Below are 16,045 nucleotides of genomic sequence, written 5' to 3' on the forward strand. Positions count from 1 at the left end.
CCTCCAGCCGAGAAGCCCCCCGGGCTGGGTGGCGCCCGAGGCCGATCTAACCTTCGACTCGGAGGATCACCCCTTCAACCCCATCGGTTCGGGCGCGCTCCCGATGCTGTGCACCCCCACCATCTGCCAAGTGGCCGTCACCAGGACCCTCATCGACGGTGGTGCCGGCCTCAACGTGCTCTCGGTGGAGGCCTTCAGCCTCCTCCACGTGCCGCTGGAGCGGCTCCAACCCAGCAGGCCTTTCTCGGGCGTCGGAGCCGGTTCCACCGCCTCCTTGGGACAGATCCGCCTCCCAGTGACCTTCGGCACCTGCGACAACTTCCGCACGGAGCTGATCGACTTCGACATCGCCCCCATTGGCCTCCCCTACAATGCCATCCTCGGCTATCCGGCCTTGGCTCGGTTCATGGCAGCAACTCACCCGGCGTACAACCTCATGAAGATGCCTGGGAGCAGCGGCGTCCTCACCGTGTCAGGAGACACAAGGGATGCGCTGCAGGTGCTCCAGCTGTTTTCAGGGCGGCCGCGGTGGCGCAGCCCACAGCACCGACGCCCTTGAGCCCAAGGGGGCTGCCGGCTAAAAAGAAGCAGTTGTTCACCCAAGACAAGGCGGAAACCAAGCAGGTACCAGTCGATGAGGACGGGTCCACTAGCGCCACCTTCACCATAGGGGCCAACCTCGAGCCCGAGCAGGAGAAGGCCCTGATGAGGTTCCTGCGTGCGAACAAGAAGGTGTTCGCGTGGGAACCTGATCAGTTAGCAGGGGTCCCAAGGGAAGTGATTGAGCATCACCTCAACGTGTGCCCCAATGTGCGCCCCGTGAAGCAGAAGGCGAGGCGGCAGTCCACTGAAGAAACAGGCTTTCATCGTTCAAGAGACCCGGAAGCTAGAGGCGGCAGGAGTTATCCGCGAGGTCCGCTACCCTGATTGGCTGGCTAATCCGGTCGTTGTGCCAAAAAAGGGAGGAAAGGAGCGCATGTGCGTTCGACTTCACCAACCTCAACAAGGCCTGCCCGCAGGATCCATTTCCGCTCCCCCGCATTGACCAGATAGTCGACTCCACCGCAGAGTGTGACCTATTGTGCTTCCTAGATGCCTTCTCGGGCTATCACCAGATCAAGATGGCGGTAGAAGACGTGGAGAAGACGGCCTTCCTGACCCCGTGTGGAGTGTACTGCTATACGTGCATGCGTTTGGGTTGCGCAACGCAGGCGCGACCTTTCAGCGGCTGATGCACATCGCCTTAGGCCGGCAGCTCGGGAGGAACGCTGAAGCTTACATCGATGACATTGTGGTGAAGTCTCGTGAGGCAAGAACCCTGATACAGGACCTGGAAGAAACCTTTGCGAGCCTCAACGAAGTGGACCTACGGCTCAACCCGGAGAAGTGCGTGTTTGGAGTCCCCTCGGGCAAGCTCCTGGGTTTCCTCGTGTCCCACAGGGGCATCGAGGCCAACCCGGAGAAGGTCAAGGCAGTCGAAGACATGAGCCCACCAAGGACCCTCAGAGAAATGCAGAAGCTCACCGGGCGTGTAACCGCGCTAGGGCGCTTCATCTCCAAGCTTGGGGGAACGAGCGCTGCCCTTCTTCAAGCTGATGAAGAAAAAGGGCCCCTTCGAATGGACTGAAGAGGCCGACAAGGCATTCCAAGACCTCAAGAGGTACCTTACCAGCCCACCAGTGATGGTAGCTCCGCGTCCTCGGGAGCCCCTAGTGCTCTACCTTGCGGCCACCCCCTACTCCGCTAGCGCAGCCCTGGTGGCGGTCAGGGAGGAGCGTTGTGCCAAGGCCACATCGACCGTCCGAACTGAAGCAAAGCAGAGCGGGAGGGCCTCGCGAAGGCCGCACGCAGCCGGAAAGGAACAGCCGCAGCAGGAGAACGCACCCGAAGCAGGAGAGGCCTCTTCAGGCGACCAAGCACTGGGGGCTCCGTCGTCTCAAGAGACGCCTCGACCTCTGGAGGACGCAAGCTGCGCCAGCACCCTCAACCTCGTCGAGCATCCCGTGTACTTCGTCAGCACGGTGCTACGGGACGCAAGGGCACGGTATCCCATGCCTCAAAAACTCCTCCTCGCGCTACTAGTGGCCTCACGCAAGCTGCGCCACTACTTCCAAGGACATCCCATCAAAGTCGTCTCAGCATACCCCTTGGAAAGAGTGCTCAGGAGCCCCAACTCAGCTGGAAGGGTTGCTGAATGGAACATTGAGCTACAGGCATTTCAGCTAGAATTCAGTACGACCAGAGTCATCAAGGGAGCCGCACTTGCGGATTTCGTGGCAGAATGGGCAGAAGCGCCGGGTCTCGAGGCAGGCGAAGACCGATCACTTTCCCCGGGAAGTGAAGCACCGGATGGCTGGGTCATGTACTTCGATGGGGCGTTCTCCCGACACGGTGCGGGAGCTGGCGCAGTGCTCGTATCCCCTACCCAGGACAAACTCTACTACGCCGTACAACTCTGCTTCCAGCACGGAGAAAAGGTCTCCAACAACATAGCGAAGTACGAAGGCCTAATAGCAGGCTTGAAGGCCGCAATTGCCTTAGGGGTAAAGCGCCTCATCATCAAGGGTGATTCGCAGCTCCTCATCAGCTTCTCCAACAAGATATACGAGCCAAAGGACGAGCACATGGAAGCCTACCTCGCTGAGTTTCGCAAGATGGAGAAACAGTTCTGGGGGCTGGAGTTGCAGCACGTGCCCCGCGGCACCAATCAGGAAGCTGATGACATTGCCAAGAGGGCATCTGGGCGGCTGCCTCAGGAGCCTGGCGTCTTCGAGGAGCGGCTCTTCAAACCCTCGGTGGTGCCGTCACTGTCGAGCACGGCGCAACCAAGGGAGGAGCTCCCTCAGCTGCCTGCCTCCGGAGCCCCGGTCTGCGGCCCGGCCTCAGGGGCACGCCTGCTCCTGCCGTTAGAGCCTCAGGAAGGGTGTTGGATCCCGGAGCTCAAGAACTACCTGATGCAAGGGACTCTGCCGGAGAACGAGGAGGAAGCGGAGCGTGTGGCGCGGCAGGCCACAGCTTATTGCATCAAGGATGGAGAGCTCTACAGCAAGCAACCAAATGACATGTCCCTACGTTGCGTCTCCCGAGAGCAAGGGAAGGAGCTACTGGCGGACATACACGGCGGAGACTACGGGCACTAGTCGTCGTCACGAACCCTCGTTGGCAAGGCGTTCCATAGTGGATTCTACTGGCCCACGGTGCTCATCGACGCTGTCGAGCTGGTGAGGGCTTGCAAGGCCTGCCAGTTTCACGCTAAGCAGATCCATCAGCCTACGGGGGGTTTACAGACTATACCCCTTCTCATGGCCGTTCGCAGTTTGGGGGCTGGACATTTTGGGCCCGTTTCCTCGGGCGCCAGGGGGCTATCGCTACCTCTACGTCATTGTGGACAAGTTCACCAAGTGGGCTGAAGTGGAAGCCGTCTGCACAATCCCGGCAGGCTCTGCGGTCAAGTTCATCAAGGGCCTCGTGAGCCGATTTGGGGTGCCCAACCGCATCATCACCGACAACGGTTCGCAATTCACCAATAATCTCTTCAAAACATACTGTGCTAACCTTGGAACGCAGATATGCTACACTTCGGTAGAACACCCCCGGAGCAACAGCCAGGCCGAGCGAGCCAATGCGGAGGTCCTGAGGGGCCTCAAAGCCAGGACCATTAAGAAGAAGTTGGAGGCCTGTGGCAGGAGCTGGTACGACGACCTCAGTCCGTGCTGTGGTCAATCCGCACAACTGCGACCAAGCCGACTAGCGAGACCCCGTTCTTCCTCGTCTACGGAGCAGAGGCTGTTCTCCCTCACGAGGTCAGGCGTCGCTCCACACGGGTCTTGGCGTTCGACGAGACGCAGCAGGATGCCATGCGGGGGATGGATCTCGTGCTGGGGGAGGAACGCCGCCGAGAAGCCGCACTGCGAGCGGCAAGGTATCAACAGGCGCTACGACGATACCACTGTCGCAACATCCGCCCTAGAACTCTTGAGGTAGGGGATCTCGTGCTCAGATGGGTTCTCTCCAGGGAGGGGCTGCACAAGCTCTCTCCCATGTGGGAGGGCCCATTCAAGGTTGTTCATGTCTCCAAGCCTGGCTCCACGCGCTTGGAGACCACGGAGGGGGTACCCATTGTCGGGACCCTGATTCTAAGTCACACCGATCTAGCATGTAACACCTCATATCACTTTGCGGCCTCACACATGGTATCCCCACGGGTGTCGCCTTACCATGGCCGGGGACCGTTTGCGTCTTTTGGCTCACGTATATGATAGTGTCGCTAACATCCATATGACAGAGAACCCGGGCCGACATGGCTAGTCGTGAACCCAAAGCGGCACAGACCTATGGAGACAGGCATACATGAATCACATTGAGCATGTCGGTCATCAGCGTATGAAGCCGGGCTGTAGCACTGGGCTAACAGGACTCCGGAAGTCACCGCGTGACATTTCCCCGAAGGGACAAGACATAGGAACGAAGTGGAACACATGCCGGCCAGTCAAGTGTTCTGAGCAGTAGTGCTGGGCTAGCAGGACTCCGGTGAACCGGGCTGTAGCGGACTACTATGGCTCAAGGAAGCACTAGACTACATTTCCCCATAAGAGAGGCTGCCAAGGATAAACAACTAGATTGTCGGATCCCACACATAGCAATACACGTCACACGTACGCATAACATGCAAGTATGTGCTGTACAACATGGCATCACAACATAACGCAAACTCATATAGATAAAGGCTCAGAAGAGCCACATAGCATTAAACAAACAGGGGTCACATGACCCATCATTCAGAGCATACAAGCAACGGAAGCATTACATGTCTGAGTACAGACAACTACAAAAGAAAAAGGCTGAGAAGCCTGACTATCTACAAGTCCCTCCAAGGTACAAGATCGTAGCTGAGGTAACAAGCTACTCGTCGAAGTCCAAGCGGTACTACTAGTGAGACAGATGTCTCACCTGCAAAACATAAATAAGAAAACGTGAGTACAAAGGTACTCAGCAAGACTTACATCAGATCCTATCATACATGCATTTGTATCAAGAAGGTAATGTGGGGTTTAGTTGCAGCAAGCCAGCTTTGACTCAGTGGCTATCCTGTTCTACGACAATGAGAAACTTCTTTGAGATGAGGCAGCGCACACGAGTCCACTAATCACCACATCAATACACTACTATGGATTCATCCTCGTCTCCTTACGAGAAGGCCATCCATAGCACTCACACTTGTCTTGAGCATTTTAGAGTATCCACTTTAAGTTGTCTATGTACCACGTAAGCATCCAAGAAGTCCATAACCGAGGACACGGCTATTCGAATAGATCATGATAACCCTGCAGGGGTGTACTTCTTCACACACGCTCTCACCACTTATCACCATATACACGTCATGTATCTCGGCAACCTTAAGCGGAAGCCTGGCGAGGGTGTCGGCCACGACCTGACTAACCAACAAGACTCTAGTCCAGGTTTATCGCCTATTCGGGTTCCATCCGCAAGGAGATCCGGCCGGGGTTCGCTCACGGCCCCAAACGATGTGTACAGGGTTCCCGAGCCCACCATCCGGGTGCCACTCGGTACACCGGGCCACGTGTGCCTAGTCTGTCCCAAGTCCACCCTGCCGGGTGCCACTCGGTAGAAAAATAGCACTACCTACAAACACCAGAAACTATTTGCAACTCCTGGACAGAGATTCAAGGCGGTTAATAAGTCGAGAGAGCTTGGAGCGCCCGGAGCCCAATGTGTGGTAGTAGCTAGTCATTGGACAACTTACACAGAACTCAGTTCTTAAGGACGGTCCCAATGAGACAACCCACCATGTACTCCTACATGGCCTCTCACCGCTACCTTTACCAAATCGTGTTCACACGCTTAACTCTCAGCACCGGATCATATCATAACACTCCAATTCATTCCCGATGAATCAGACCCGACATACTCTAAGCAATAGCAGGCAAAGCATGGTAGGAACACAACATGGCTCAATCAACTCCTACACATGCTAGTGGGTTTTAACTATTTACTGTGGCAATGACAGGTCATGCAGAGGAATGGGTTCAACCACCGCTGGATAAAGTAGCAGTTGAATCGTTGTTGTCCTAATGCAATAAATGAGAGCAGGAGCGAGAGAGTATGATTGTATCGGAATGAACAAGGGGGGGTTGCTTGCCTGGTAGATCAACAGGGGGGCACTGCTCCACTGATAGGTACTCTCGAACACTTTCCGGAGCAGGACCTATCAAGAAGGAATAGTGTCGGAAATCAAAACACAAGCATATGCAACATTATGATGCATGGACATGGTAATAATGTTATGATTTCCACTAATGCATCTAGCAACAATTTAAATGAAGTCCATATGGACCAAGGGTTCATATGCAAACTCCATATTTAGCATTTAAAATGCCATTATCATGTTTTCACTTATACAGTGGGTATAAGTTGGTTGAACATGCATGAAAGTGGTACAGATGGATAGATTGAATTTTTCTGATGATTTTTCATATATAAATTATTTCAAACTAAGCTACGGTTGAATTTCTATGAATTTTTGAAGTTTTGAATATATTCTGGAATTTCCTGATTAATTTTAAACCAGAAAAAGAAATATTGCGTCATGCCTGCGTCAGCAGGTCAACGGAGCTGACCAGGTCAAACCTGACATGTGGGGTCCACATGTTAGTGACTAGTTAGTTAACAGGGGGTTATTATACTAATCTAATTAAAATTAGTGGCGTTGGGCCCACTGTCAGTGTCAGGGGGTTAGCAAATGGTGATTAGCCTTAAGCTAATCCCCTGGCAGGTCGGGCTCGCACATCAGGCCGGCGAGGTCTTCGCCGGCGACCTCTAAACGCGGCGAGTCCACGCTAAGCAACAACAATCAAAACCAACCGGCAGGGTGGAAGGCTTTGGAGCATCACCAGTTGTTGGCGTAGCCCGCCACTGCCTACTCCCCGCTCCGACATCGAGTGGGCCAGAGGTGAGAGAGGGGTGGCGGAGCCTCCGCGGAGCGAAGGTACGGGCGAGCGCCGGCCGGGCACGCGCGAGGCAGACAGTGGCGGCAGGGCACGCGCAGGCGCTGCGGAGGGCCCTACGGCCTCCTGGCGTTCATCTAGGAGCACTAGTGACGCGTGCGGGGCCCGGCTGGCTCGGCACGGCTGGCCGGCGGCGACATGGCCGGCGGCGAGGCTGCTACGCCAGTTGTGGTAAGCTAGCTAGACGAGGCAATCGAGCTCGAGAAAGGGCGGGGAACAGAGTAGAGCTCACAGGATTTGGTGGGCATGCTCAGCGGCTCGGGGAGGCTCTGGAGGCGACGAGGCGGCGCCGGCGATCTCGGGCAGCCGGGGGTAAGAAGACGGCGGTGACGGCTCCACGGGGCGTCCCCGGTTGCTTGGCTCGTCGAGGACGTAGGGGAAGTCGCGGCGGAGCTTGCAGACACGGAGAGAGGGCGAGGGGGAGGCGGTGGCTGCGGCTACGGCTACGGCGGCGGGCGACGGCAGCGCTCGGGCGTCGCGTGAGAGGCGAAGAATAAAGGAGGGGAAGCCTGGCGAGAGGACGAGATGAGAGCGAGGCGGTGCCGTGGACGTCTCTGTGGATTCAGGTCATGGGCATTCCGGCGGAGGAAGACCAGGCACAGGAAGGGAGAGGTGGCCGCCGGCGACTCGACGCGTAGTCGGGCACATAACGCGCGCCGCCTCCTGGAGGAGGTAGTGGCCGATGATCTTGGCCGAGCCAACAGTGCTGGGCCGGCATAGGAGCTGGGCCGCCAGCTGGGCTGCCAGGCAGGTAAGGCCAGGTGAGCTTTCTCCATTTTTGTGTTCTTTTCTATTTTCTGACATTTGTTTCTGATTTAAAAAAAACTAAATCATTTTATTTTCTTCTGACAATTTTTGCAGGGGCCTAAGGGATTAATCCAAAACCCCTCACCAAAATTTAGAATTATTGGACAGTATTTCATATATATAAAAATATTTATCCAACGCAAATAATTACTGGATTAACTCCAAATGTCCAAAATAAATATTTATGAGCTCCTAAAAATATTGGTTTGATTTTTACCTCTGACCAATATTTTCAAAGAGTAACATGAACATTTTCTCGGACCTTTTTGGAGAACTTTTTATCTGGATTATTTCCAAAAATGATTTCTGAGGGTTTCACAAATCCCCATTTCAAATTTAAATGGAATTTAAACATGATGCAAACATGAAGGCTATCCTAGGTCATACCAGAACAAGGGATGTGACACCCATCCAAAACGCGTGGAACATTCAACATCTCCGGAGGTTCTATCCCTGAGCGAGGCCTAGCGCCTATGAAAGCCCGGTGCCTGTGAAGAAGGCAAATGCCTGTGAAGCTGCCGTGTTTTGGGAAAGGCCCGGTGCCTGTGAAGAAGGCAAATGCCTGTGAAGCTGCCGTGTTTTGGGAAAGGCCCGGTGCCTTTGAAGAAGGCGAATGCCTGTGAAGCTGCCGTGTTTTGGGAAAGGCCCGGTGCCTATGAAGAAGGCAAATGCCTGTGAGGCTGCCGCATTTCGGGAAAGGCCCAGTGCCTGTGAAGAAGGCCAATGCCTGTGAAGCTCGCCGCCCATGACACTCTCATGTAATAATGAGTGGGGTTGTACACGCCCCGGAGTCTCCGGAGTGCCGCCCTCGGGCCTCGGGGGCTCCCGCCCACGCCCAGTGGCAGCACTTAGCTCCGCGCTGGGGAGAAGACGTGGAAGACTAGAATAGGTGCCGGACGCGGCTTTTCCATTTGCTTTCTGTAGTTGGCTTGTTTATTCCCGTTTGAAGTTTTATTGGAGCTGTTGACATTCCTGGCTTGTGACTCTTTGTATTTTTCACTCGCTTGCCTCATTTTCTCTCGCACAAGTCTCGCGAGGGAGGTTCGCGAGCGCCCTCATGAGTGTTTTCTGCCCCAATCATTTGGAGCTTTCCTATCCGAGTCCTATGCGGGAGCACCCCTCCCAGTTCGTGCCCCACGGGCATCGCGACACGAGCGCAGGACCTGGGCCGCTTGCCCCCACAACCAAGACCGAAAGTTACCCCTCCTACTAATCCTTGCAGGGCACGAAGCGCACGGCGAGGCCACGGCCTCGGGAGGCGAGGACCACGTCAAGCCCCACCGAGCTAAAATAATTCCCACACATGGGTGCACGGCGCGGAAACACAGCGCAGAAATAGCGGAAGCAGCGCGATGGTTAACAGCAGCAGTTCTAACACGCCCCCGCGGGGCCCTATACTACCTTCTATTTCTGCGCAGGAAAAGAAGAAAAACAAAATGGGCGCGATGCGTCCTGCACCAACCCACAGCGAAGGCGGGCGCGACGGCGCGGGGGCTGGTCGCGGCCACCGCTGGAGGAGCTGCTGCCTGAGAGGGAGTCGCCGAAGCTCAGCGAACCCCGAGCACCGCCGCCCATACACCTATCGCCGTCTTCATCCTGGTCGGTACCGGGGTTGGGCAGGCAGCCGCGGTCGTCGTCTTCGGGGCAGCAACCAGCACGGCGACCGTCTTCCCCGAACACCCTCACCTAGAGGGTGGCGTTACCATCGAACTTGAAGTGCAGGGTGCACCGCCGGCCCAGGCCGCGCGCGTGGGAAAACGTTTGCCAGCCGCGGGTCAGGGCCCCATTCCCAGAAACGGAGACCTCCAGCGAAGCCCAGGAGGCCCTGCTGCAGCAGCCGTTTTCCTGGAGCCAGAAGCCGCACCGGGCGTTGGCCGGTAGTTCACCTACGAAGAAACAGGGAAGCTGGAGCCGGGTGCTGGTTGGGTTTGCCGACCACACGATGAACTCCGGCAGCACCTCCGCAGAGCAAAAGCGCGGCCTAGGGGGGCATGCAGCCACGACATGTCCCCCATCGGCAACCGGGCGCTACCACCGCGCAGGGAACTGCCTCCATGGCCGCGGGAGGCCACTACGGGGACCGTGGAATACTTGCGAGGGCGGCCTCGGCCGCGCTTGATTGGGGGGAGTCAGGCCCTGCCTGGCGGGTCTTTCCTTTCTCCGCGGCCGAGAACCTCTTTGGAGCCATGGGAACGGCAAGTAGCCAAGAAGAAGAAAAGGAGCAGCGGGATGGGATGGGCTAAAGGGGCTCGCGCAGTCCTGTACTTATAGCAGGAGAAACCAACCGTCGGGCACCACGATCACAGGTAATCATGACCCGTTCCTTTGCATGCAGAGACTTGTCAAGTCATGTGGTCGCCGAGGCATCATGGGGAAGCGCAGACACCCACGTCCAATCAATCAACACACGGCGCCCAAGGCCGCAGGCTATTGGGGCCCGCAGCTCTTCGCGCTCGCCCCTTCGCTTCCCTGCTAGGCCAAGCCCGGGCACACCTTGGGCCAGGGGGCTACTGTCGGTGTTCTGGGAACGGGGGGTCCCCAGACTTGCCTGCGTGCGACCTGCGGCGTGGTTCAAGTGGGGGCCCAACGCGGCCCATCTTCATCAGCTCAAGCTCAAGACTCTCGCAAGGGGCCAAGCCTCGCGGGGCGAATGACAGAAAGCTTCCTCAGAGGCAGCCTCATCAGGCAGGCTCGCGAGGAGGCGGAGAGATCAAGGCAGGGGGACCTCACGAGGAGCCCGTGACTCAAGCCATGACGATCGAGACCAGGCGGGCGCCAGGCGGGCGCCGGCCCGCGCAGTGTCCTTGTTTCCCCTTTAGTGCAAAGGGGACAAGCACAGGCCAAGGCATCGGGCAAAGGTTACCATTCCGGTGCAACGAGACCAAGACCAGCAAAGCGGCAGGACGGAGGTCACCGTGGAGCCCAAGACGGCGTCATCACCATTGCTTTCGGTAGCTGAAGACCACCTTTGGTCAGGATAACTTGTACTAGATGGTCCCCCTCAAAATAGCTGATTATTGGCGCCCTTCCCGCTCATTATTTGGGGAGAGGCCCAGGGCCTCTATAAATAGAGCTAGTCACCACAGAGTGGAGGACATCTAGAGATTGGGTAGAGCCCTAGCAGAGAGATAGAGGCGACTGAAGTCACTCAAGCAGTTCATCACACCAGCTCAAGAACACCTCTCGCGAGGCTGTTCTTCCCTTGTACTGTTCATCATCAGCCCCTGAGGCAATCCACCACACACTAGAGTAGGGTATTACACCACAACGGTGGCCCGAACCAGTATAAACCTCGTGTCCCTTGTGTTGTTCGTTGTTTCCAGCTTAGATCACGCGAGGAGATTGGACGTAGATCGGTAGGGGAGAGATCTCCGCGCGCACCCCAGTGTTCGAACCTCAAGGGTCTGCCAGAACACGAAATCCGACTTAATCGCCCCATTTAACCGCGACATATGTATCACGTGTGCATAACTACACACTCAAAATACCATGGGAAACGACGGAGGCACATTTTGGACGAGGTCCATAGTGCGGTTCGACCCTATTTGGACCTTAATCCTTTTTCCCTTCCCTTTTTCTTCTTATATTACGGGTTCGTTAAAACCTAATAACTTTACGGTCGTACAACGACCCCTTTCACAGGCCCCTTTTACATAGACGATCGTCGATTACTCCTCTCAAAGGATCTCGCACCAAGGCAGAAAGCGGCGCAGACATGCGGCGGGGTGTCCAAGGGATCTTCAAGCCTACCTTTCTCTTCTTAGGCCTTGTATACAACTTTCCCTTGTTTACAAATTCTCGGCATGTAAAATAGCCATGTTTATTATGGCATTATCCGTAATAGCACGTTATGACATATCAAACAGATTATAATGGAAACAATTTTTTTCACCAACCCATGTTCGGCATCGGTTTATTTCATAATTTGTATTCCTCCTTTGTGCTAAGATTGCCATACACATACTTTGGTATGGCCTAAACGCCAGGGGCTTTATTCGGCCGCACATATATTCGAAAAAGCCCAAACACTTCTAAGTATACTTTGGCATCCCGAATTTTGCATTATATGCATCAGCTCCGAATCATGTCTTTGGTCAATAGTTGGGTTGCCCGACTCCTACAATTACTACCTTACATTCCGCTTGTTTGTCTAGGGTAGTAAAGGGAGAACTACTGCGATTGTGTTTCTAGTTCGTCCGGTCAAACACCTCAGTAGAGAAAGCCAAAAACTGACTGTCATGATAAGGCGAGAGCTAGTCAGCGATTCGGTGACCTACTACAAATCTCTTGCAATTTCTTCCATATTATACGAAGGACTGGCCTTCGTCCAGTCAGGTGCCTAAGGCATCCTAGTTCGGATAGGCGCATACGCACCAGGGGCTAGGTCCTAGTCCCATTGTCAAACTCCTATGGCTAAGTGAAAGTGATAAAGCCGCATAGTCTAATTGCCTGGTTCGCTATGCAGACACTTCCTTTACGAACCAAGACGTTGGGTCAAGTGTGATGTTGCGCTATTCCGAATACCCCCGTAGCATCTACGTGGGGGCTGAAGCTAATGCCTGGTAAACTCTCAGGATTAAAAATGGCCGCACAGGAGGAAAGTAATTTCAGATAAAGGCATAAATATATTACAAAGCGTTGGTTCACAAAACAAGGTCTGGAGAACCCGGATACATCTACTCGAACATGATACCCTTTGAGCATTGACCCTCTACTATCTGGGCACCCTCTAGGGCATCGTCGAAATATCGCTCCGGCTTGCGGTGGTCCTTGCCTTTGGGTGGGCCCTCGGTCGCCACGACGGTGACCTTCATCTTCGCCCAGTGCATCTTGACATGGGCAACGGCCATCTGCGCACCCTCTATGCACGTCGAGCACTTTACAGCTTCGACTCGGGGCAGGACATCGGCAAGGCACTTCACCAGGCCAAAATAGCTGCTAGGAATGGGTTCGGCTGGCCACAGCTAGACTATGATGTCCTTCATGGCCAAGCTGGACATCCTATGCAGCTCCGCTAGCTGCATCATCTGGTTGTTCAATAGCGCAGCACGCTCCAGCGCCAAGTATTGTGACCAGAAGAGCTTCTCCGTCATATTTTCCTCTTGGGCCCGAAAAACCTGCACGGCATCGGCAGCGCTCTTCGGAAGATCTGCAAAGGCGTATAGAGAACTCCATAGTCGAATGAGCAAGGCATATTTCTGACTGCAAAATTTACTCTGCAAAAGACAGGGCTTACCAGCCGCTATCTGTTCGGCCTGCCGGATCTCCTCTCGAGCCGCTTCGGACTCGGTCCACGCCTCCTTGGCCTCTTGGAGGGCCTTGGCGAGATCGACCACTTGGGCCGTATTCTTCTCCTCCAAGGCCTTGCACTTGCCGGTGGCGTCCTTGATCTCTTGCTCGACCTCGGTCAGCCTCTCCTCATACTGGCGGCGGGCGACCTGCTCGGCCTTTAAATCCGAATCCGCTTTGTCTGCGGCTGCTTTGCTTGCCCTCGCCTGCTCTTTGGCTTGCGCAAGGGCGCTCTTGAGGGTCTCGACCTCAGTCGCGCTACCCGTAATCTTATTCATGACAGTGTATGAGCTAAACTCCACATTTGAATATCACTTCAGGTGCGTAAAACAATCTTTTAGAACATACCTTGCGCCTCATCGAAGCGCTTGTTAATGCGGTTGATATCATCATCGGCCTGCTTCAACTTCCACTTGAGTTCGGAAACTTCAGCGCCCTGGGCGGTCGCTGCCAACAGGGAAGCCTATTTACCAATAGACAAGTACATTACCTCATGTGATTGCTACTTGATCCTCTGTTTTGTCATTTTTTCAACATAGAACATAGTCTAAGGGGCTACTATCTATACACAGGCATATTTTTCATATGTAAAGCGGCTAAGAATATTAAATCGCATACCTCAAAGCCTGTTAGTAGGCTGGTGAAGGCTTTGTTCAGCCTGCTCTTGGCGTATTGAACTTTCTCAACCACCACACCCATCAAGATGCGGTGCTCCTCCCCGATGGAAGCACGTTGCAGTGCCTCCACCAAACTGTTTGGCGCTTCCGGATTAGTGGAGGTCGCCACCGGAGTTGGCGCTCCCCCCTCCTTTGAAGGGGGTTGCTCGCTTGATTTCGGAGCCCCATGGGTCTCCAGAATGGTGTTCGGCTGGGGGCCGGACTGGTCAGGGCCCCCGTCGTCAGTTTCCATGGGGGTTGCGCCCCCCATGTTCTCAGCAGCCGAGGCATTACCCTCTGGTGCCATCTTAGCAGCCTCTCGCACCTCTCCGTGTCCTGGAGAAGCCCTTCGGGACAACACCTCGGTGTTATCCATGGTGGTTGGCGGAGAGGCTCGCGGAGGCGTCTCGCTCTCCACCGTCTCCGGTGCCAGAGAGTTCCCCTCAGATGATGATGGCTGGGGGAGGCCGTGGGCCAGACTGAAACACAATGTATAATATGTCATATTACAATCATGAAAGACCGGATATCAGTAAAGTATCCTTTGGCACTTACGATGTGGCCAGGGGCATTTCCCTGGGGCGCCTCTTGGGGGAGTGTTTGACATCCATGTCCGAATCATCCGAGAGGGTTATCTTCCCCCTCTTGGACGCCCCCGCTGTCGGTGTCAAAATTGGCGAATCTCGGGTAGGGGGTCTCGAACTATGTGTCTAACGTCGATGGTAACAGGAAACAGGGGACATAATGTTTACCCAGGTTCGGGCCCTCTCTACGGAGGTAATACCCTACTTCCTGCTTGATTGATCTTGTTGAATATGAGTGTTACAAGAGTTGACCTACCACGAGATCGTAATGGCTAAGCCCTAAAAGTCTAGCCTGTCTGACTATGATTATGAGGGTGTGTATATGGACCTAGCCCGCCGGTTTATATAGACACAGGAGGGATCTAGGGTTACATAAGGTCAGTTACAGATAAAGGAAATCTTCATATTTGGTCGCCAAGCTTGCCTTCCACGCCAAGGAAAGCCCCTATCCGGACACGGGTAGAATCTTCAGTCTTTGTATCTTCACAGTCCAACAGTTCAGCCCATGGCTAACAGGCCAGACGCCCGAGGACCCCTTAGGCCAGGACTCCCTCAGTAGCCCCTGAACCAGACTTCAATGACGAGGTGTCCGGCGCGCAGATTGTCTTCGGCGTTGCAAGGCAGGTTCCTCCTCCAATGAATTCAGAGTGATGTATTCGGGCCCCCATTTAATGTCACACCCCTCAGCTTCTATGTATCAACAACTTCAGTTTCCATGTGTCGAGCGAAGGCGAGTGGTCAGGGTGTTTTTACGATTACACCCCGGCCATGTAAGGAGCATCTATTTAAAGAGATTGGATCTTAGATCCATTCAGCATCATCCGGAAAAATCCTTTGAGCGCGCTAGGAAAGTCCATTCCAACATGGCTGATGCTCCCAGCTCTTCATCCCACCTCTGCGTCCACGAAAAAGGCAAATGGGAGAGATGTTCTGTATCCCACAGTCAGCTGGCGAAGCTGCAAACACAGGGATTCCTTCCCCTCGCAGATCTATTCCCTGTCCGAGCAGGATTGACCTCCTTCAATGGCGTGGTTCAGACTGAAAATTTCCCCAATCCATCCAGGGGGATCGAGTATGCTTCGTCCCTTATCTGCTAAGAGTTGTCGGATTTCCAATTCATCCTTTCCTCCGAGGGCTTCTGGAGTACTATGGCATCCAACTGCACAACTTTACTCCTGCCTCCATCGTGCATTTCGCGGGTTACGTCGCTCTTTGCGAGCTGTTCCTAGGTTGTGAGGCCCACTTTGAATTGTGGATAAAGCTATTTTGTCTCGTCCCTCGCAACCGCAAGGGGGTCAATATTTGAAGTGGGCGGAGCCGAAATATGGCGCATCGCCGAGACCGGATATCTGTCCGGCACACCAAAGAAGGCATTCGAAGAGTGGCCCTACGAATGGTTCTATATTGAGGATGTCGCACTGCCAGACCCAATTCAAGGGGGGGCTTCCCGAGTTCACAAGAGCCCATTTAAAGAAACGCCACAGCTAGCACCCTCGGAGCCTGGAGGAGGAAGATAGTGCGGAAGTTGTCAGCTCTTGAGCAAGATAAGGACACTTGCTCAGTTCGGATTATCAATAGTCGAGTAATGGCGACTTCCATAGTACGGGGGTTCGGCCACTCCAGTATTGAGGTATCCCCATGTGGCACTACAACGAGGAAGATGACACCTCCCGCTGCGGCCGGA

Source organism: Triticum urartu, chromosome 2 (assembly GCF_003073215.2).
Source record: "Triticum urartu cultivar G1812 chromosome 2, Tu2.1, whole genome shotgun sequence".
Lineage (NCBI taxonomy): Eukaryota > Viridiplantae > Streptophyta > Magnoliopsida > Poales > Poaceae > Triticum > Triticum urartu.